This window comes from Ranitomeya variabilis, chromosome 8, assembly GCF_051348905.1.
Source record: "Ranitomeya variabilis isolate aRanVar5 chromosome 8, aRanVar5.hap1, whole genome shotgun sequence".
Lineage (NCBI taxonomy): Eukaryota > Metazoa > Chordata > Amphibia > Anura > Dendrobatidae > Ranitomeya > Ranitomeya variabilis.
The window spans coordinates 16,657,159-16,680,439 of record NC_135239.1 but is presented as its reverse complement, the minus strand read 5'-3'; the positions used below and the strand labels follow the sequence as shown (position 1 = coordinate 16,680,439).

At 43.9% G+C, this 23,281-nt stretch overlaps 1 long non-coding RNA gene across 1 annotated transcript in view; it reads left to right on the top strand.

The window, feature by feature from the left end:
- The window catches only part of LOC143787773 (uncharacterized), a 75,311-nt gene that overhangs the window by 24,761 nt on the left and 27,269 nt on the right, over positions 1 to 23,281 (top strand). The window contains exon 2 of the long non-coding RNA XR_013218462.1: positions 3,462 to 3,534. This is a non-coding gene — a long non-coding RNA (uncharacterized LOC143787773). The remainder of the gene's footprint in view (positions 1 to 3,461; positions 3,535 to 23,281) is intronic.

The following is a 23,281-nucleotide window of genomic DNA, read 5'->3' as shown; positions in this document are numbered from 1 at the left end:
GGGAAGAACTGGACATTCATGTGACCTCTGCAGTCAGTCTCTGGCCCTAGTGGTGTTCCAGTGTGTACACTGTTTGCCAGCGATTGGCTGCACAGGTCCTGTGGATATGCGACATGTCACCGCTGCAGGAAAACTATCATGAGGACCTTTAGAGCATGGGCAGCATTTCCTCTAGTTGGCTTAAAGGGGTTGTTCAGAATTTTGATATTCTCTATATTTGGGGTTGAAGAGGTTAAAGGGAACCTGTCACCCCCAAAACTGAAGATGAGCTAAGCCCACCAGCGTGAGGGGCTTATCTACAGCATTCTGTAATGCTGTAGATAAGCCACCGATGTATCCTGAAAGATGAGAAAAAGAAGTTAGATTATACTCACCCAGGTGCGGTCCGGTCCGATGGGCGTCGCGGTCCGGTCCGGCGCCTCCCATCTTCTTATGATGACGTCCTCTTCTTGTCTTCACGCTGCGGTTCCGGCGCAGGCGTACTTTGTCTTCCCTGTTGAGGGCAGAGCAAAGTACTGCAGTGCGCAGGCGCCGGGAAAGGTCAGAGAGGCCCAGCACCTGCGCACTGCAGTACTTTGCTGTGCCCTCAACAGGGCAGACAAAGTATGCCTGTGCCGGAGCCGCAGCGTGAAGACAAGAAGAGGACGTCATCCTATGAAGATAGGAGGCCTCGGACCGGACCGCGACCCCCCATCGGATCGGACTGCCCGCCCAGGTGAGTATAATCTAACCTCTTTTTGTCATCTTTCAGGATACATCGGGGGCTTATCTACAGCATTACAGAATGCTGTAGATAAGCCCCTGATGCCGGTGGGCTTAGCTCATCTTCGATTTTGGGGGTGACAGGTTCCCTTTAAAGGAGATTTCTGCTGCCTTTGAATAGTTTACAGAGGGTGAAAATCTTTATAATAGCTCATCAATATCAAATTTTGGAAGTGGGCAATACCCCAAACAATCACCTAGTTGCATCTCTCTCCCATCTTCCATTCCCTTTATTTGAAGTCACTGGAAACCAGCTGCTGCTTGACTCGAAAGCAGCTGATTGGTGGGAGTGCCAGGTGTCAGACCCCACCAATCTCATACTGGTGACCTCTCCTAGGAATAGCTTATTAACATCTAAGAACTGGACAACCCCTTTAATTATTTCAAATTCACAGCCCCTTTTTATGACTTTACATCTTTTACAATTGCCCCCAAGTGCTTCTTAGAAATAAGCGCCCTCCGATGGGTGTCATTTGTATATTATAGATAAAACTTTGTTGCATCAGCCTCAATTGTGGTAGTTTAACCCCTTAGATGCTCCCACCAATAGCATCAGCAGCATCTAAATAGTAACAGAAGGAGCTGCTCCCTCTTTAAACGCACCGACATCCCGCGATTACTGATGGGGTGCTGATGGCTGACATGACATGACAGGTTAAGTAAAGCAATATTTTAGTGGGAAAAATAATTTTCATTCCTCTTTAAGTTACTTTTTTTGTGAAGCACTGATGTAAAATAGAAATTTTTTGTTTAGTATGAATATCTGGTTTTAAGATATACACATTTCGCAATTTGAAAATTTCCAATTTTTTAAAATTTTCATAAAATTTCAGATATTTTAATAAAAGAAAAAAAAACATACAAGGTATAGACCTAAATTTGCCACTTAAATAAAAGACAAAATGTCACAAAAAAGACATCATAAAATCATTGGCGCATGTGGAAGCTTTCATAAAGTGACATACATCAGAGTTGAAAAAATTGGGCTTGGTCACTAAGGAGTTAAAGGAGAATTATGAAATGTAACTGGCAACATGTATAATAAACTGCAAAGTAAAGACATAGCTAACACTAGACTAGATAGCAAACACTAGAGAAAACAGAGAAAGGATTCAGAAGGATCTATGGAAGCTTAGAACAGTGGGCAGCGACTAAAAGAATGGTGTTTAACAAGGAGAAATGCAAGATTCTACATATGGGCAAGAAAAAAAAAACAGAATGTGAGGAATAGAACTAAGCAACAGCACGTCTGAAAAAGACTTCGGTATGCTAATAGATCACAGACTGCACATGAGTCAACAGTGTGCTGCAGCAGCAAAAAAAGCAAACACATTTCTAGGATGTATTAAGAGAAACAGAGTCTAAATCACATGAAATAACTATCTGCCTCTACTCCTCCTTGGGTCAGGCCTTATCTGGAATACTGTCAAGTTTTGGGCACATTTTAAAAAAGACATTGAAACACTGGCGCAAGTTCAGAGAAGAGCAACCAGGATGGTGAGTGGACTGCAAAGTATGTTCTACGAGGAACAGTTAAAGGATTTGGGAATGTTTAGCTTGCAAAAAAGAAGGCTAAGAGGAGACTTAATAGCTGTCTACAAATATCTGAAGGGTTGTCACAGTGTAGAGGGATCAACCTTATTTTCATTTTCACATGGAAACACGAGAAGCAATGGAATGAAACTGAAAGGGAGAAGATACAGATTGGATATTAGAAAAACCTTTTTGACAGTGAGGGTGATCAATGAGTGGAACAGGCGGCCACAAGAGGTGGTGAGTTCTCCTTTAATGGAAGTCTTCAAACAAAGGCTGGACAGATATCTGTCTGAGATGGTTTAGTGAATCCTACATTGAACAGGGGGTTGGACACGATGACCCTGGAGGTACTTCCCAACTCTTAACATTCTACGATCTCATCCCCAAAAGACAGAATTTTAAAATTTTTTTACAGAAGGAATAATACTGATACTAATCTGGAAAATGTAATTATTTCCTGCAACATTGTCATAATTTGCTCAGCACGAGAAAATAATACATTGTATCCTACTGGTTTATGCGGGCAGGAGGGCGGACGTCACCAGACTTCGTTACCTACACCGTAGAATATACATTTTAAAGTGCAGCTCTGTGTATTGTAAGCAAAATTAGCAGTGTTTACAGCGTCTGCCGTGGGGTGAAAAAGATGGAAAATGTATTGTACAAAAAAAATCCTTAAATGCACATTCGCACCAGGATATTCTGTGCTATCCTTTTTTTTATAGCAGTGTGAAATATCTTCATATATTGGAGGCGATTTACTAAGCGAAACGCAGCAGAATTTATAACTTTTTGTTGTTTAACGTGCAAGGGTCAGGTGACTTCAATGGGGCATCATCCGATTATGACCTGTTGCAATCACTTGCCCACTGAGCCAGTCACAGGCTACAGTAGTCAGGTGTCTATTGGGACATCACCACTTGCTAGATTGTTCAGCTCTATACACTGGTGATGTCCAACTGCAGCTGATAGGAGGGGGTCCTGGACCCCCACCGGCCTGATATTGCTGACATCATAATTATAGGTCATCAATATCATAAGGCCAAAAAATTATTTCATACAGTTCATACTGTTAGTAATGTTTTTTATCTTCCTACATTATTTTATGTTTCAATTCCCAATAATTGTTGCCAGTAAATAAGAACAGTGTCTTTTATATTCAGGAGCCCTAAACGTGACGCTGAATCAGTCAGGATATCATTTGTCAGAATCTTCCCGTCTTTTTGCTATGAAAATGTAAGTAATAATGAAAACAGTAATTTCCTGCGTCCGCTCGTTTGTTTGAAAAACTTATCAACTGTTTAGTTAAAGTCTCTGTTCTCCGGAACAAGGTTTTATTTCTCTTCCCATAACTGGGAATCCACAAAGGAAAATCAGTATGAATCGTCGGGAGGCTTTAGATGCAGCAGCAGAGGACACCTTGCATGCAGCATGTTTGTCTTGAGATCCAAACTACATTGTGATCTCATTGCTTAGATTTTAAACAATAGGTTATAAGTGTTAAGCGGGTGAGGGTCTGGCCTTCAGGATAATATTGTGACCTAGGGGCACTTATGAATGCCACTTCTGCCATTAGGCACAGTGGTTCAATTCATACAGGTAGTTTTGCCTCATCCCATGCACCTGAATGGGACTGAACTGAATCATTATTGCAATCCCTACCTGATAGGCGATGCCTCCCCTCCCCTGAATCCTTAAATATTGATGACCTATCATAAAGACAGCTAATAAATCCCAGAGAATTACTTTAACCTCTTACTGAATTAAGCCTTGCCACTACGTCCAATGCCGGGTCACCATTTATAGATCAGACTCAGGAGCTGAGTCTGTATCATACCCAGCAGATATAAGCTGTATTACACAGTGGGTATCCACCTATAACAGCAGCGACCGGAGCTTGCTCCAGTTGCTGCTTTTAAACATTTAAATAGTGCCATCATTCACTTAGAGACATTTAAATGATGCAATTTAATGATACTTCTCTCAGCCCTCCACAACGCGATCGTGGCGTGCTGGTCGGTTGTCATTGCAGTGGAGAAGCAATTGAAGGTCCTTGGCGCCATCTGATAGGTCTCCAATCAAACATAATTTTCCCTGTTTACTGCAATACTGTGATTTAGCAGTATATAGAATAATGTAAAAAAATGACAGTGATGACGTTGTGCCAGTCCTGTGTGACAAAGTCACTGGTGAAGCACTGGAGGGGAGATATGTGTCACTACTCTTAATGGCGTCGGTGATATAAAGCCAGAGTATTTTTCTCCAGCACACTAAAGGCCCCGTCTCACATAGCGAGATTGCTAGCGAGATCGCTGCTGAGTCACTAGTTTTGTGACGCAACAGCGACCTCAGTAGCGATCTCGCTATGTGTGACGCGTACCAGCGATCAGGCCCCTGCTGCGAGATCGCTGGTCGTGTCGGAATGGCCTGGACCTTTTTTTGGTCGTTGAGGCCCCGCTGACATCGCTGAATCGGTGTGTGTGACACCGATCCAGCGATGTCTTCACTGGTAACCAGGGTAAACATCGGGTTACTAAGCGCAGGGCCGCGCTTAGTAACCCGATGTTTACCCTGGTTACCAAAAAAAACAAACAGTACATACTCGCCTTTCGGTGTCCAGGTCCCTCGCCGTCTGCTTCCTGCTCTGACTGAGCCGCCGTACACTGAGAGCAGAGCGCAGCACCGCTGACGTCACCGCTGCGCTCTGCTCTCACTGTACGGCGGCTCAGTCCGAGCAGGAAGCAGACGGCGAGGGACCTGGACACCGAAAGGCGAGTATGTACTGTTTGTTTTTTTGGTAACCAGGGTAAACATCGGGTTACTAAGCGCGGCCCTGCCCTTAGTAACCCGATGTTTACCCTGGTTACCCGGGTGCTGCAGGGGGACTTCGGCATCGTTGAAGACAGTTTCAACGATGCCAAAGTCGTTCCCCTGATCGTTGGTCGCTGGAGAGAGCGGTCTGTGTGACAGCTCCCCAGCAACCACACAGCGACTTACCAACGATCACGGCCAGGTCGTATCGCTGGTCGTGATCGTTGGTAAATCGCTATGTGAGACGGGGCCTTAAAGTGTTGTGAGGCTAAAACTAAAGTTGCTTAATTGGGATGGCTTTAAGTGGACATCCATAGAGTGGGTGGGAGGGTGTCCACCTTATCTCCACCTGCAGAGCCGGCACCGCCATGTGCTGACAGGACCTGCATGATGTCACAATCATGTTATCAGTCACATGGGGAAGAATTCACATGGTCTTGGCTTAAATATCTGGGCTCCAGAGGCAGTCTGGGTACGGAGTGTCTGGAGAGGAAGGACTCCAGGAAAGTGTTTGTGCACGTGGTGTTTGTTAACCCCTTCACCCCGAAGCCTGTTTTCACCTAAGGGTACCGTCACACAGTGGCATTTTCATCGCTATGATGGCACGATTCGTGACGTTCTAGCGATATAGTTACGATCTCGCAGTGTCTGACACGCAGCGGCGATCAAGGACCCTGCTGAGAATCGTACGTCGTAGCAGATCGTTTGAAACTTTCTTTCGTCGCTGGATCTCCCGCTGTCATCGCTGGATCGTTGTGTGTGACAGCGATCCAGCGATGCGTTCGCTTGTAACCAGGGTAAACATCGGGTTACTAAGCGCAGGGCCGCACTTAGTAACCCGATGTTTACCCTGGTTACCAGCGTAAAAGTAAAAAAAAAAAAAACGTACATACTCACCATCTGATGTCCGTCAGGTCCCTTGCCGTCTGCTTCCCGCTCTGACTGTCTGCCGGCCGGAAAGTGAGAGCAGATCACAGCGGTGACGTCGCCGCTGTGATCTGCTTTCACTTTACGGCGGCACTCAGTCAGAGCGGGAAGCAGACGGCAAGGGACCTGACGGACATCAGATGGTGAGTATGTACGGTTTGTTTTTTTTTACTTTTACGCTGGTAACCAGGGTAAACATCGGGTTACTAAGCGCGGCCCTGCGCTTAGTAACCTGATGTTTACCCTGGTTACCCGGGGCCTTCGGCATCGTTGGTCGCTGGAGAGCGGTCTGTGTGACAGCTCCCCAGCGACCACACAACGACTTTCCAACAATCACGGCCAGGTCGTATCGCAGGTCGTGATCGTTGGTAAATCGTATAGTGAGACGGTACCCTTAGTGACAGGGCCAATTTTTACAATTCTGACCACTGTCACTTTATGAGGTCATAACTCTGAAACGCTTCAACGGATCCTGGTGATTCTGACATTGTTTTCTCGTGACATATTGTACTTTATGATAGTGGTAAAACTTCTTCGATATGACTTGCATTTATTTGTGAAAAAAACAGAAATTTGTCGAAAATTATGAAAATTTAGCAATTTTCAAATTTTTCGTTTTTATGCCCTTAAATTAGAGAGTTATATCACATAATATAGTTAATAAACAACATTTCCCACATGTCTGCTTTACATCAGCACAATTTTGGAAACATAATTTTTTTTTTGTTAGGGAGTTATAAGGGTTAAAAGTTGACCAGCGATTTCTCATTTTTGCAACAAAATTTGGAAAACCATTTTTTTTACGGACCACCTCACACTTGAAGTGACTTTGAGGGGTCTATAAGACAAAAAATACCCAAAAGTGACACCATTCTAAAAACTGCACCCCTCAAGGTACTCAAAACCACATTCAAAAAATGTATTAACCCTTCAGGTGCTTCACAGGAATTTTTGGAATGTTTAAAAAAAATTGAACATTCAACTTTTTTCTCACAAAATTTTTACTTCAGATCCAATTTGTTTTATCTTACCATTGTAACAGGAGAAATTAAACCACAAAAGTCGTTGTACAATTTGTCCTGAGTACGCCGATACCCCACATGTTGGGGTAAACCAATGTTTGGGCACATGGCAGAGCACGGAAGGGAAGGAGCGCCATTTGACTTTTCAATGCAAGATTTGCTGGAATTGAGATCGGAACCCATGTCGCAATTGGAGAGCCCCTGATGTGCCTAAAAGTGGAAACCCCCACAAGTGACACCATTTTGGAAAGTAGACCCCCTAAGGAACTTATCTAGATATGTGGTGAGCACTTTGAACCTCCAAGTGCTTCACAGAAGTTTATAATGTAGAGCCGTAAAAAAATGTCATATTTATTTTCACAAAAAATGATCTTTTCGCCCCAAATTTTTTATTTTCCCAAGGGTAACAGGATAAATTGGACCCCAAAAGTTGTTGTGCAATTTGTCCTGAGTACGCTGATACTTCATATATGGGGATAAACCACTGTTTGAGCGCATGGCAGAGCTCGGAAGGGAAGGAGCGCCGTTTGACTTTTCAATGCAAAATTGGCTGGAATTGAGATCGGAACCCATGTCGCGTTTGGAGAGCCCCTGACGTGCCTAAACAGTAGAAACCTCCCACAAGTGACCCCATTTTGGAAAGAAGACCCCCTAAGGAACTTATCTAGATGTGTGGTGAGCACTTTTAACCCCCAATTGTTTCACTAAAGTTTAGAATGTAGCGCCGTGAAAATTAAAAAATATTTTTTTCTTTCCACAAAATGATGTTTTAGCCCGCAATTTTTTTTTCCCCAAGGGTAACAGGAGAAATTGGACAACAAAAGTTGTTGTCCAATTTGTGCTGAGTACGCTGATACCCCATATATGGTGGGGAACCACTGTTTGGGCGCACGGCAGAGCTCGGAAGGGAAGGAGCGCCGTTTGAAATGCAGACTTAGATGGATTGGTCTGCAGGCGTCATGTTGCATTTGCAGAGTCCCTGATGTACCTAAACAGTAGAAACCCCCCACAAGTGACCCCATATTGGAAACTAGACCCCCCAAGGAACTTATCTAGATGTGTTGTGAGAACTTTGAACCAACAAGTGTTTCACTACAGTTTATAACGCAGAGCCGTGAAAATAAAAAATATTTTTTTTTCCACGAAAATGATATTTTAGCCCCCACATTTTTATTTTCCCAAGGGTAACAGGAGAAATTGGACCACAAAAGTTGTTGTACAATTTGTGCTGAGTACGCTGATACCCGGTATATGGGGGGGAACCACTGTTTGGGCGCACGGCAGAGCTCGGAAGGGAAGGAGCACTGTTTTACTTGTTCAAAGCATAATTGGCTGGAATTGAGATCGGACGCCATGTCGCGTTTGGAGAGCCCCTGATGTGCCTAAACAGTGGAAACCCCCCAATTCTAACTGAAACCCTAACCCCAGCCCTAACCCAAGCCCTAACCCTAACCCTAGCCCTAACCCCAACCCTAGCCCTAGCCCTAACCCTAACCCTAATGGGAAAATGGAAATAAATACATTTCTTTAAATATTATTATTTTTCCCTAACTAAGGGGGTGATGAAGGGGGGTTTGATTTACATTTATAGCGTTTTTTTTGGCAGATTTTTATGATATGATTATTGTTTTTTTTTTAATTTACATAAATAAATGGATTTACTGGGAAATGTTTTTTTTCCTTTATTTGGGGATTTTTATTTTTTAATTTTTTTTTATACATTCTATATATTTTTTTTTTACTTTTTACTATTGTCCCAGGGTGGGACATCACTGTATTAGATCAGATCGTTGATCTGACAGTGTGCATAGCACTCTGTCAGATAAACGATCTGACAGGCAAGTTTAGGTGGCTTTCCGGCGCCTGCTCTCTGCAGCTCTCAGCAGCCGCCGGCTAGCCAGGTCATTTCATGACCCGGAAGGAGTCCCGCGGCCATCTTGGATCTGGGGACTCCTTCCGGATCACCGGAGCAACGCGATCTCATCGCGTTGCTCCAGTGGGAGAGCGCAGGGAGCCCCCGTCCCTGCGCGTTCCCCCTCTATGCCGCTGTCACTACTGACAGCTAGCGCCGATCGTGGGCATTGCTGCGGGGTGTCAGCTGTCATATACAGCTGACACCCGCACCCGATCACCGCGGCGCTCAGCGCGAGACCGCGGTGATCGGTGCGCCGTACTAGTACTGCTGCTGGCACAAATGCAGTGCCGGCAGCGCAGTACTAGTACGGCGCATGGCGCGAAGGGGTTAAAGGACATTGCTAACCCTGAGTGGGCTGAGCCTCACTAATGCAAGGACTGCACGTATGCACGTAGTGCTGCTGTTTTGTTTTGCTGTTTTGCCCAGAGGGCCATGTTTATTTTGTGCTCCAGCTTGGTTTATGCCATATCCAATAAACCAAGTGCATTTCTAAAGCTGCAGTGTTCCCGTGTCTATGTCCGTGTGCAACCGAGTGAGCCAATCTACCACACCTGCTAATCAAAATCCATGCTGTAAATCATGGAAGGTGATTCATGAGCCTCCCATCCAACGACCAGAAACTACTAACCTCACCGATGGACCAGAGTCCCGTGAAATAATCAACACATTTTTAATAAATAAGTGCTGCAGTTATTAAAAAGATAAAGTTTAATATTGGCACATGCCAAAACCTCAACTAGTCCAACAATCGCTGCAACTCATCCTAGCAGTGTTCTGTTATCATGCTGTAAATGGCATGATTGACACCTTAGTGTTTACTGGGAGAACATTAGAAGAGAAGTGTTATTCTGGGTTCCCACAATGACTTTTGATGAGTTTTTTACGCTGCATATTTTTGATCATGCAAGTCACCTATTTTACTTACGGTAATGGATGCAGAAAATCGGCAACATCAAAAACTCACCAAAAGCTCATCGTGTCCTTGGAGCTACCTGTGACCACGATGTCCTCAGCACCTCTCACATAGTAATACAAAAATGACTCTGAGGAAACTCTTTAAAGAATTAAAGGCGATCTGTTCAGGCTCCTCACCTCTCGGCTGGAGTGCAGAGGCATTACATACAGAATCACTCGCTCTGGAGGACCTTTCCAGTCCTGCATTAAACACACAACCCAATGATATTAATAGACAGTGTGTAATGATTAATTTCACCCTGCTGGAGTGCTGCTCATAATTTCAACACTTATTGCCAGATTTTACTATCGATTATAGCTGATTACTGTGGGGTCCCCACAGGGGGACACTCTGTGATAAATTTCAAGGCCCCAAATATTCCCCTTAGCAATAGACATAACTCAGTCAAATCAGTTAATTTTATTAGCACCTGCCATTGAGATAATATGGTGAGAGCCACATAGATGACCCTCCGAGATTTGGGGTGTAAAAACAAGTGGGTATATTGGATTTCACCAGGCATGAAAGATAAGCTGCTGCCAATAAGGCATTTCAGTGAGTTTAATTCTGCAGATGAACATTAATCCCCTTATAAAATTGGAGCCAGACAGAGGTACAGTACGAGCCCATAGCAGAACAATTCTGCATCCATAGAAGGTCTCCGTGTAAATTATTAGAAAACAGCTATCAAGTATCTCAATATTGTAATTGAAGGTGCAACATTTTTTACTAAAGCCCCCATGTAATTTTTCTGCATAAGAAAACTGATTCTGCATACAAACTAATGGTGCTTCTCCTGGAGGAGGAAGAACGCTTCACAGGGATCGATCCATGCTCTTTTACTAAATGAAATATTGTCAGCGCAATAATCTGTTTTAGCATATCCCGGCTACGATGAATATCATTACATTAGCTCCATTTGCTGAATTTTTCAGGACTGTGCTGTCGCACAAGATCACTTTTATAATAATGTGTACAGTCTGCAACACACCGGATGACGTCCTTCTCATGGATTCCGAATTGTTTGGAAATAATGAATTGACAACCAGTCCGTCAAAAATACTCTGCAAGTTGTAAACAGTGTGACACAGTGACGCGCATAACGTTCTGCACTTGTATTGGAAATGCCCATTTTATGACAATGCCTCCGGGCATTCATGACTCATTTAAGGTGGTAAAATATGGATGAAAATAATTCACAGCACAAGAACAAATCATTGTGCATGGGAAATAAATCAAATCTATGCTAATTATTCACTGGCCTGATTAACTTGCCCTTAGTCTTGTGTCACCAGATCACTATTGTAAAGTATTGGAACAAATTCAAAATATTGCAGAATTGCAGTGAAGCTACAGCATATTATGAGAATGGAAGAGATGGTTGCAGAGTAACTGATTACACTGGTGCCGTCCTCAGGATCTGACACATTTGGGTGTTTGCTGGAAGTTCTCTGTTTTGCTCCTTTTAATAATATATTTCTAATTATGATGAATCTTCTTTCCTCGGAGCCCAACTTTGGGGCCCCCACAGATTTCAAAACAGATGCAACAACAGCATTGCTGTATCACCTGTACTGTATAGATTTTAGTTTGCAGCAGCGTTCCCATTCACACTGCTCTGTACCATGTCAGAAGTGTCCAGTTTTTACTCCTATCATTCCCGCAGCTCCCTGAGTATTCGCATTATTAGCTCGTCAGCCATTCCCCATTTGTAAAGACCATAAAATTAATCAATAAATAATGCCATATCTCTGACTCCATCAGGCAGCTTAAAAACAAAAGTAATCCTTAGGGCAGCAGTGGAAGTAAAATTAGAGCAAAAATGGGCAGTTTTGACCTGGTCCTCCATAATGAAGCCACAGTGCATAGAAGGAGCCTGTGCAAAGGATTAACCATGAAAGGACACAGCACTGCTTAAAGGGAATCTCCAAACTATTTATATGCACATGTAGCTCTTTCAAAGACAAGTCCAGCAATACCTTTACATGGCCAGTCCGTTCCTTCACAGTAAGAAATCAGTGTTTGATTGTATATGCAAATGAGGCTGAAGAGCTGTGGTAGATCTGAAGCCTTTGCCACTCCAGCTCTATTCTCCACCTAGTGCAGCTTCCTTCTGTTTGACTGACAGTTTCTATGCTGTGTGACTTCAGGTAAAGGAGATGTCAGTCAAGAAGAAACAGGTGTTGCTATTCGTGGAATAGAGCTGGAGTGACAGAGGCTTCAGACTGCAACCTAGTCCAGCTAATCTTTGTAACCCTGCCTCCACGACTGATTGGTAGCTTTCTGCCTATGCACAGAGTAAACAGGAAGCGGACAATCAGAGGTGTGGGTGGGGTTCTACACTTGTCAGTATTCAGAGCACTACTACATGGTGCCGGTCACAGCACATTGCTAACCCTGAGTGGGCTGACCCCCACTGATGCAAGGACAGCATGTAGTGCTACCATTTTGTTTTGCTGTTTTTCCCCAGAGGGCTGTGTTTATTTTGTGAGTAAAACTTGCTGTAACTAATAAACGCAGTGTTCCGTGACTACCTACGTTCGGAGCCGAGAAAGCCGATCTACCTAAATAGCAAAAACCCGCTAACAGATTCCATTTTGTACCTTTATTAACTGCTGAATTAAAGGAAGTTCTGCAGCAGCTGGGAAATGAACACTGCACAGAGTATTGCACCCACTTGTGCTTCACGGTCGAGCTCTTTTTGCTCACTGACAATATCTAGATTCAATGGAAATGTGAGGCATTTTATCTGGGCCTCTGAGATGCATTTGCCCCCAGAAAGACATTTAATGTGTAATAAATAGCCTAATGTATTCACTAGTAATGGAAGTGCGGGATGCCAGGGGGCAGATCAGTGGCCTCTGCGGGTCTCAGGAAGTCCATTCTCATTGGTCGTGTCGGAGAGAAAAGATACGGGAAACCTCATTCTTTTATTCATTAAAGAAATGGCCATGGGGGTCCTGGTTACATCATAAATGTCCGGCTCCATGCTAAAAGTGTTTTATTTTTACTGTCTGCTGTGGCTGAGGTCAATTGAAAAGGAAATCAAATTGCATGTATTCCTCAAGGGCAAAGCCAGTGTCATTGTAAAATTAGTAATCTGGAGGACGGCTCTTCTGTGGCAGCTATTCACGTCAAAGAGAATAAAAGGAGGACACAAAATATTCTCAAGGCTGTGGGTAAAAAGATAGAATAAGCAGCAGATAAATCATAGTGAGATTAAGGGTCTCTAATGCAAAAGCACATAAGATTCAAGCGGGTGTTTTACATTTACACCGTGCTACTTTGTTACGTTGATACAAATTTATTTTTGCAAATTCTATTAAACAGCTATTTCAGAAAAATGCTCATCGCTGTAGCTCTTAGGATGTCCTAAGGTTCTGTGCACGCTGTGCTGCTAAACTCGGGCAAACCCTGCTGGGTTTTTAAAGAACAAGACGCTTCTAGAAACTCTGAGGTTATTTTTCATAAAATGCCTATTATAGCGTCATTTGTTTGTTAGTTTCCTGATATAGAGAATGTGTCCCGTGTGGTGTAATATATAGAGGATGTGTCCTCTGTGGTGTAGTATATAGAGGATGTGTCCCGTGTGGTGTAGTATATAGAGGATGTGTCCCGTGTGGTGTAGCATATAGAGGATGTGTCCCGTGTGGTGCAGTATATAGAGGAGGTGTCCCGTGTGGTGTAGTATATAGAGGATGTGTCCCGTGTGGTGTAGTATATAGAGGATGTGTCCCGTGTGGTGCAGTATATAGAGGAGGTGTCCCGTGTGGTGCAGTATATAGAGGATGTGTCCCGTGTGGTGTAGTATATAGAGGATGTGTCCTGTGTGGTGCAGTATATAGAGGATGTGTCCCGTGTGGTGCAGTATATAGAGGATGTGTCCGGTGTGGTGTAGTATATAGAGGATGTGTCCCGTGTGGTGCAGTATATAGAGGATGTGTCCCGTGTGGTGTAGTATATAGAGGATGTGTCCTCTGTGGTGTAGTATATAGAGGATGTGCCCCGTGTGGTGTAGTATATAGAGGATGTGTCCTGTGTGGTGTAGTATATAGAGGATGCGTCCTGTGTGGTGCAGTATATAGAGGATGTGTCCCATGTGGTGTAGTATATAGAGGATGTGTCCCATGTGGTGTAGTATATAGAGGATGTGTCCCGTGTGGTGCAGTATAAAGAGGATCTGTCCCGTGTGGTGTAGTATATAGAGGATGTGTCCCGTGTGGTGTAGTATATAGAGGATGTGTCCCGTGTGGTGCAGTATATAGAGGAGGTGTCCCGTGTGGTGCAGTATATAGAGGAGGTGTCCCGTGTGGTGTAGTATATAGAGGATGTGTCCTCTGTCGTGTAGTATATAGAGGATGTGTCCCGTGTGGTGTAGTATATAGAGGATGTGTCCCGTGTGGTGTAGTATATAGAGGATGTGTCCTCTGTCGTGTAGTATATAGAGGATGTGTCCCGCGTGGTGCAGTATATAGAGGATGTATCCCGCGTGGTGTAGTATATAGAGGATGTGCCCCGTGTGGTGTAGTATATATAGAGGATGTGTCCCGTGTGGTGCAGTATATAGAGGAGGTGTCCCGTGTGGTGCAGTATATAGAGGATGTGTCCCGTGTGGTGTAGTATATAGAGGATGTGTCCTGTGTGGTGCAGTATATAGAGGATGTGTCCCGTGTGGTGCAGTATATAGAGGATGTGTCCCGTGTGGTGTAGTATATAGAGGAGGTGTCCCGTGTGGTGTAGTATATAGAGGATGTGTCCCGTGTGGTGTAGTATATAGAGGATGTGTCCCGTGTGGTGTAGTATATAGAGGATGTGTCCCGTGTGGTGCAGTATATAGAGGATGTGTCCCGTGTGGTGCAGTATATAGAGGATGTGTCCCGTGTGGTGTAGTATATAGAGGATGTATCCCGTGTGGTGTAGTATATAGAGGATGTGCCCCGTGTGGTGTAGTATATATAGAGGATGTGTCCCGTGTGGTGCAGTATATAGAGGACGTGTCCCGTGTGGTGTAGTATATAGAGGGTGTGTCCCGTGTGGTGTAGTATATAGAGGATGTGTCCCGTGTGGTGTAGTATATAGAGGATGTGTCCTGTGTGGTGTAGTATATAGAGGCTGTGTGGTGTAGTATATAGAGGATGTGTCCCGTGCTGTGCAGTATATACAGGATGTGTCCCGTGTGGTGCAGTATATAGAGGATGTGTCCTGTGTGGTGTAGTATATAGAGGATGTGTCCTGTGTGGTGTAGTATATACAGGATGTGTCCCGTGTGGTGCAGTATATAGAGGATGTGTCCTGTGTGGTACAGTATATAGAGGATGTGTCCTGTGTGGTGCTGTATATAGAGGATGTGTCCCGTGTGGTGTAGTATATAGAGGATGTGTCCCATGTTGTGTAGTATATAAGGGAGGTGTCCCATGTGGTGCTGTATATAGAGGATGTGTCCCATGGGGTGTAGTATATAGAGGATGTGTCCTGTTTTGTGTAGTATACAGTGGGGGAAAAAGTATTTAGTCAGATTTCTGGCTCTCACAGACCTGAAACTTCTTTAAGAGTCTCCTCTTTCCTCCACTCATTACTTGTAGTAATGGCTCCTGTTTGACCTTGTTATCAGTAGAAAAGACACCTGTCCACAACCACAAACAGTCACACTCCAAACTCCACTATGGTGAAGACCAAAGAGCTGTCGAAGGACACCAGAAACAAAATTGTAGCCCTGCACCAGGCTGGGAAGACTGAATCTGCAATAGGCAAGCAGCTTGGTGTGATGAAATCAACTGTGGGAACAATAATAAGAAAATGGAAGACATTCAAGACCACTGAGAATCTCCCTCGATCTGGGGCTCCACGCAAGATCTCTCCCCGTGGGATCAAAATGATCACAAGAACTGTGAGCAAAAATCCCAGAACCACACGGGGGACCTAGTCAATGACCTGCATAGAGCTGGGACCACCATAACAAAGGGTACCATCAGTAACACACTTTGCCACCAGGGACTCAGATCCTGCAGTGTCAGATGTGTCCCCCTACTTAAGCCAGCACATGTGAGGGCCCATCTGAAGTTTGCTAGAGATCATTTGGATTATCCAGAAGAGTATTGGGAGAATGTCATATGGTCTGATGAAACCAAAGTAGAACTGTTTGGTAGAAACAAAACTTGTGTTTTCAGGAGACAGAATGCTAAGTTGCATCCAAAGAACACCATACCTACTATTAAGCATGGGGGTGGCAACATCATGCTTTGGGGCTGTTTCTCTGTAAAGGGATCAGGACAACTGATCCGTGTACATGAAATAATTTATGAGGCCATGTATCATGAGATTTTGAGTGCAAGCCTCCTTCCATCAGCAAGGGCATTGAAGATGAAACATGGATGGGTCTTTCAGCATGATAATGATCCCAAGCACACCGCCAGAGCAGCGAAGGAGTGGCTTCGTAAGAAGCATATGAAGGTCCTGGAGTGGCCTAGCCAGTCTCCAGATCTCAACCCCATAGAAAACCTTTGGAGGGAGTTGAAAGTCCGTGTTGCCCAGTGACAGGCTCAAAACATCACTGCTCTAGAGGAGATCTGCATGGAGGAATGGGCCAACATACCACCAACAGTGTGTGCCAACCTTGTGAAGACTTACAGAAAACGTTTGACCTCTGTCATTGCAACAAAAGGATATATAACAAAATATTGAGATGAACTTTTGTTAATGACCAAATACTTATTTTCCACCATAATTTGCTAAATAATTTTTGCCAAATCAGACAAGGTGATTTTCTGGATTTGTTTTCTCATTTTGACTCTCATAGTTGTAGTCTACCTATGATGTCAATTACGGGCCTCTGTCGTCTTTTTAAATGGGAGAACTTGCACAATTGATGGCGGACTAAATACTTTTTTCCCTACTGTATATTAGTGAAGACTTTTCAGTATGTAACGTGGTTCGGGGTGATAGCTGTGGCTGAGTTACTCATCTCTTACTCACCGGCACGTTACATGAAGGTGTGTGTCCTGGCTGGGTGTGTGGACTTGTGCTGTGGTTTGCCAGGACAAGATTTTGGATGTTCAATGAGGTAGACCACCAGTCAAAAATAAACATAGCATTTTCCACACACAGTTTCAATTCCTTCCTCTTTACTTGTCCTTTATCTTCACCCTTCCTCTCTGTTTCGCCAGAGCCCAGCTCAGTACTACAGTCCAGGTAGCAAGAGTCCGATTCTCAACCCACGGTTCCGCATCTTCCTTCCCATGTAGGGAACTATATTGCCAGTATGGCAGAAACTTATCTTCCCTGACCCTGGAGCTCTGGAACTCCCGCCTGTGGCACTCTCTTTGTCTCACGTACTCTGTCCCATCTTGGCCCGTTGCCTTTTGGAGTTATAAATGCTGGGCTGTAGTGCTAGGCATCCTCTCTAGATCAGTCTCCATTTGACCAATCTGCCTTTCGGTCACTTCACTCCAACTTTTTGCTAGGATCTCGCTATCCTCTGTCTCGGCCCCCTCTCATGTTATGGACATCCATGCCATGCGGTACTGCTCACATTAGACCATGGGTCTTTTCTACGCCTACTGGGCCCCATCTGATGTTCTGACAAGGAACTGTCTTTGTCCCTTCAGTTTAGCCCCTCTCACTCTAAGCTAGTCCCAAACTTAACTCTAACTCTCCCTACAGTCGAGTAACTCACATAATCAACATCATTAACACATATCACAATTCACATTACACAATATAACATTACACTTGTTCTGTAAAAGAAAATGTGGGCAATATGTCTATCTCCTTACATTTCCCCCTTCTTTAACGATGGCCGTCCTCAGCCATCCAAAACCTAAAAGACACTAAGACACTCTCCTGCACATAACTTAGACCAGACCAGTTGATATCCTGCACATAAGTTATGCCAGATCAATTGAAGTCCTTTTCTTTTTCTTAGCAGGAGTGACTGGGGAGCAAAGAAAGTGCAAACAGGGTCTTATCCGATGTTAATATTCAATTAAAAAAGTGAGTACTTGCTCACCTTATAATTGCAACAATCTCTAGACATATACCAGCTTCTGCAAACCACAGGTCAGCAGGCCAGAACATGAGCTTTGTGTAATAGGCGTCCATAGACTTAAGCTGAAGCTAATTGGTCTGCTTCTCCTATATCTATGGATCTCCTTTGGTGATTTGCTACTACAGTTTTTAATGTGATCAATAAACCTTACTTTTTATATATTTTTTAGCTACCGCTGGAGGATATAATTTTTTTAAAATTTATTTATTTTTACCATTTATCGCCACGTCCGAAACTGGGACTGCTCTGTGCGCTGCCTTAAGGTACCTTCACACGAAACGACATCGCTAGCGATCCGTGACGTTGCAGCGTCCTCGCTAGCGATATCGTTTCGTTTGACACGCAGCAGCGATCAGGATCCTGCTGTGATGTCGCTGGTCGCTGAATAAAGTCCAGAACTTTATTTGGTCGTCCGATCGCTGTGTATCGTTGTGTTTGAAAGCAAAAGCAACGATACCCAACGATGTTTTACACTGGTAACCAGGGTAAACATCGGGTTACCAAGCGCAGGGCCGCGCTTAGTAACCCGATGTTTACCCTGGTTACCAGCGTAAAAGTAAAAAAAACAAACAGTACATGCTCACCTGCGCGTCCCCCAGCGTCTGCTTCCTGACACTTACTGAGCGCCGGCCCTAAAGTGAAAGTGAAAGCACAGCGGTGACGTCACCGCTGTGCTGTTAGGGCCGGAGCTCAGTCAGTGTCAGGAAGCAGACGCTGGGGGACGCGCAGGTGAGTATGTACTGTTTGTTTTTTTTACTTTTACGCTGGTAACCAGGGTAAACATCGGGTTACTAAGCGCGGCCCTGCGCTTAGCAACCCGATGTTTACCCTGGTTACCCGGGGACCTCGGCATCGTTGGTTGCTGGAGAGCGGTCTGTGTGACAGCTCTCCAGCGATCAAACAGCGACGCTGCAGCGATCGGCATCGTTGTCGCTATCGCTGCAGCGTCGCTTCGTGTGAAGGTACCTTTACAGAGGAAGACTGCTAATCAACGTTTGGTGAGCTGACTATTCCTTTACCCCTCTTTCCCCTCTGTTCTTTAGTTACCTCTTGGACTTATGCAAATTGTCTCATCAGAGAGGAAGAGGACTAGAACTCTAGTGCCACCTATTGGAAGTAGCAATCCTAACAGTCAATGTCGACCCTTTAACGAGCCCTGTCACATGACTTGGGATAAAAGCCAAACCAGAATCTCAATTTGCAGACACTGTCTCGGGGTACTGCCCCTCATCAGTGCAAAGTGGAGATTTGGTTTTGCTGAGTGAGAGGCGTCTGACTGGGATTCAAGAAGTATAATTTCTCCTTGCGGAGAGAGTGACATGTAAAGCATGTCGAGATGAGGAGACTTAAAGCCACAATGCTCCTCTGGGAAATATGCAAATTGTCTCTTCAGAGAGGAAGAGGACTAGAACTCTAGTGCCACCTATTGGAAGTAGCAATCCTAACAGTCGATGTCGACCCTTTAACGAGCCTTGTCACATGACTTAGGATAAAAGCCAAACCAGAATCTCAATTTGCAGACACTGTGTTTCGGGGTACAAAACCAGATCTGCAGTTTGCACTGACGAGGGGCAGTACCCCGAAACACAGTGTCTGCAAATTGAGATTCTGGTTTGGCTTTTATCCTAAGTCATGTGACAAGACTCGTTAAGGCTGGTTCCACACTTGCGTTGGGCAGAGCTGAGGAGGGATGCGTACTTCCTCCGTTAAGCCCCTCCCACTTCCGCACCTCTTCCATTCAGCTCCGTTTAAGTCTGCATGCGTTCTGCGTACCTATCTTTAACATCGGGTACACAAGCCAACTGCGTTGAATGCAACATATTGCATTTTGTTGCTGTTGGCGCAGCGTCAAAACGACATCCGCATGGCCTGCGTACCCAATGTTAAAGATAGGTACGCAGGACACATGCAGACGTAGGCAGAGCTGAATGGAAGAGGTGCAGTAGTGGGCGGGGCTTAACGGAGGAAGTACGCAGCTCTGTCCTACGCAAATGTGAACCTAGCCTAAAGGGTTGACATTGACTATTAGGATTGCTACTTCCAATAGGTGGCACTAGAGTTCTATTCCTCTTCCTCTCTGAAGAGACAATTTGCATATTTCCCAGAGGAGCATTGCGGCTTTAAGTCTCCTCATCTCGACATGCTTAACATGTCGCTCTTGGACTTACAAACCCTAGACTTCCTCTGTATCCCTGCAGCTTAGCCCTTCCCACTCTGGGCTAATCCGAAACTTAACTATAACTCTCCCTACCATCGAGTAACACATAACCAACATCATTAACTCATTTCAAAATTCACATTACATAATATAATATTTTGCTTGTTCTTCAAGGGGGAAAGTGGGCAATATGTCCATCTTCTTCCCAGTACATGATTCATTTCTAGAAAACGATGCACAAAGTGATACATGATTGCAAATTAAATTAGCTTTTTTTTTTAATCACACACTGCTCATGTTTTCTCTGCCTGATTTTCTGAACCCAACACATAAACTATACTATATTTGCTGTGACTTAATAATAGCTAACATTCAAATGACCTTTAATTAGTATGCAAAATATATGCTAAAGTGAATTCCTCCTACATCCTGCAATCAGCAAATCACTGTTATTATAGCACTTTCCAGCCCTTCTAATAGGGGCAGCGGATACATCCAGCTAAGCATTTCCAGAGTGATTCATGCCACAGAGTTCAAAGAATGTGTCCAGATTTGGAAGAAAATTATCATCATTAACTCTGCAACTTTATTGATTTCTATATAAAGTGAATTGAGAGTAGCCATCGATCTGCAATGTTCAGACTTTCTATTTTTTAAACATATAGGCAATAATTTAGGATAAAGCCTCTGCTCTATAATAAATCTCTGATGAATAAAAAAAAAAAAAAAAAAGAATCAAAGACAAGGAATGTATGTAGAGATAAAGCTGTACGAACACTGGCTACACTGCCAGGATCTGGCAAAAAAGAGGAAGCTGTCAGCTGATTCCTGAGGAGACAGGTGGTCAAATACTCTTGATATGCTGAAAAAGCAGGTCCAAGACATCACTTCTGCTGACAAAAAACAAAAACAAAAAGGTCACTTAAATATGCTTAAAATCATATAAATAAACCACAAAATAAATGTATAAGATCCCATTCTGTGGAGAAATGAAACCAAGCTGGAACTTTCTAGGCTTTTGGCTCAGGGAAATGTCTGGACGAGGAAGAAGAGTGAAGGGTATGCTGAAAAGAACACCTTGCCTACATTGAAGCATGGTGGTGGCTAGGTGATGTCTACAGTGAAGCTTGGCAGAGGCTCGCTGATGCCTACAGTGAAGCATGGTGGTGGCTCGGTGATGCTTACAGTGAATATTTTCATGGCTTAGTGATGCCTACAGTGAAGCATAGAGGAGGGTCGCTGGTGCCTACAGTGAAGCATAGAGGGCGGTCACTGATGCCTACAGTAAAGCACGGAGGGGGGGTCATTGAGTCATTGAAGCCTACAGTGATTCATGGTGGTGGCTTGGTGCTGCCTATAGTGAAGCATTGTGACTTGGTGATCCCTACAGTTATGCATGGCAGAGGCTTATGCCTACAGTAAAGCATATGGTGGCTTGGTGCCCCCTTCACTAAATAATATGGTGGATTGTGCTCCTTACAGTGAAGCATATGGTGGCTTGGTGTTCCCTACAGTGAAGCATGGCGGAGGCTCAGTGCTTGCTACAGTGAAGCATGGCAGAGGCTCAGTGCTCCCTACAATGAAGCATATGGTAGCTCATTGCTCCCTACAGTAAAGCATCGTGTTGGCTTGGTGCGCCATACAGTGAAGTATATTTTAGACATTTTATGTGAAGCACCTGGGGGTTCAAGGTACTCATCACACATCTAGATAAGTTCCTTGAAGGTTTTAGTTTCCAAAATGGTGTCACTTGTGGGGTGTTTCCACTGTTTAGGCACATCAAATTCTCTCCAAACACAACATGTTGTCCACTCTCGATTCCAGCCAACTTTGCGTTCAAAAAGTCAAACGGTGCTCCCTTCCTTCCAAGCCCTGCTGTGCGCCCAAACAGTATTTTTCCCCCACATATGGGGTATTGGCGTCCTCAGGAGAAATTGCACAAGAACTTTTGGGGTGTATTTTCTCCTGTTACCCTTATGAAAACAAAATTAGGTCTAAAGTATAATTTTTGTGAAAAAAGTTAAATGTTCATTTTTCTTTTCACATTGCTTTAGTTTCTGTGACGCACCTGACAGGTTAATATACTTCTTGAATGTGGTTTTGATCACCTTGAGGGGTGCAGTTTTTAGAATGGTGTCACTTTTGAGTATTATCTGTCATATAGACCCCTCAAAGTCACTTCAAATTTGATGTGGTCCCTAAAAAATAATGGTTTTGTAAATTTTGTTGGAAAAATGAAAAATCGCTGGTCAACTTTTAACCCTTCTAACTCCCTAACAAAAAACAAAGTTACGTTTTAAAAACTGTGCTTATGTAAAATAGACATGTGGGAAATGTTATTTATTAACTATTTTGTGTGACATAACTTCTTGGTCTAAGGGCATAAAAATTAAAAGTTTTAAAATTGCTGAATTTTCAAAATTTTGGCCAAATTTCTAAATTTTTCAGATGTAGAATATTATGCCAGTTCATCAGATGATAATCCCAAAGCAGAAATAATGATTGTTAGCTGTGTTCATGAGTCTGGCCGGGGCCAAAAAAGCTTTTTCTGCATCGCCCCGAGCCCTGTGCAGAGGATGTGTTTATTCCTTGACCTACATGGCCGGGCTCTGCATCACTCCAGCCTGCAGTGCTAAATATTGGGGAATGTTAACGCATGCAAGAAATAATAAAGATGTAGCCTTGGACAAAGGAGGCTGCGTACCACGGCGAGCACGGAGACTTTACTAAGTGCCTCTGCTTGACACTTTCTCCAATAAACAGTTCTCTTGCCCCAGGGCCTCACACACAAGAATGGCAGCTTCACATTCACATGGACGGCTCATGATAAAATAGACTTTATTTTGCTTCTTATGTATTTTTAGAAGACCATGTGCATTTGAGATGCCACATCTGTAGTCAGATCATTAAGTGGCGGAGAAAAATTAATTCCAGCACAAAACAGGCAATTACCTATGTAATTGAAACTAAGCAGCTGCACAAGTGGATTACTGCACTCGATATTCTGCTTCAACTATGGACGAATCATATTCTATCCATCCAGCGAGGTCTGGAGTGAGGCGAGGAGGAGCGCTACACCTGCGTCCCTGGCGGTGACACACACATCCCATCTTCTTAGCACAGAATATATTTTATCTTGTTTATTTAAAGG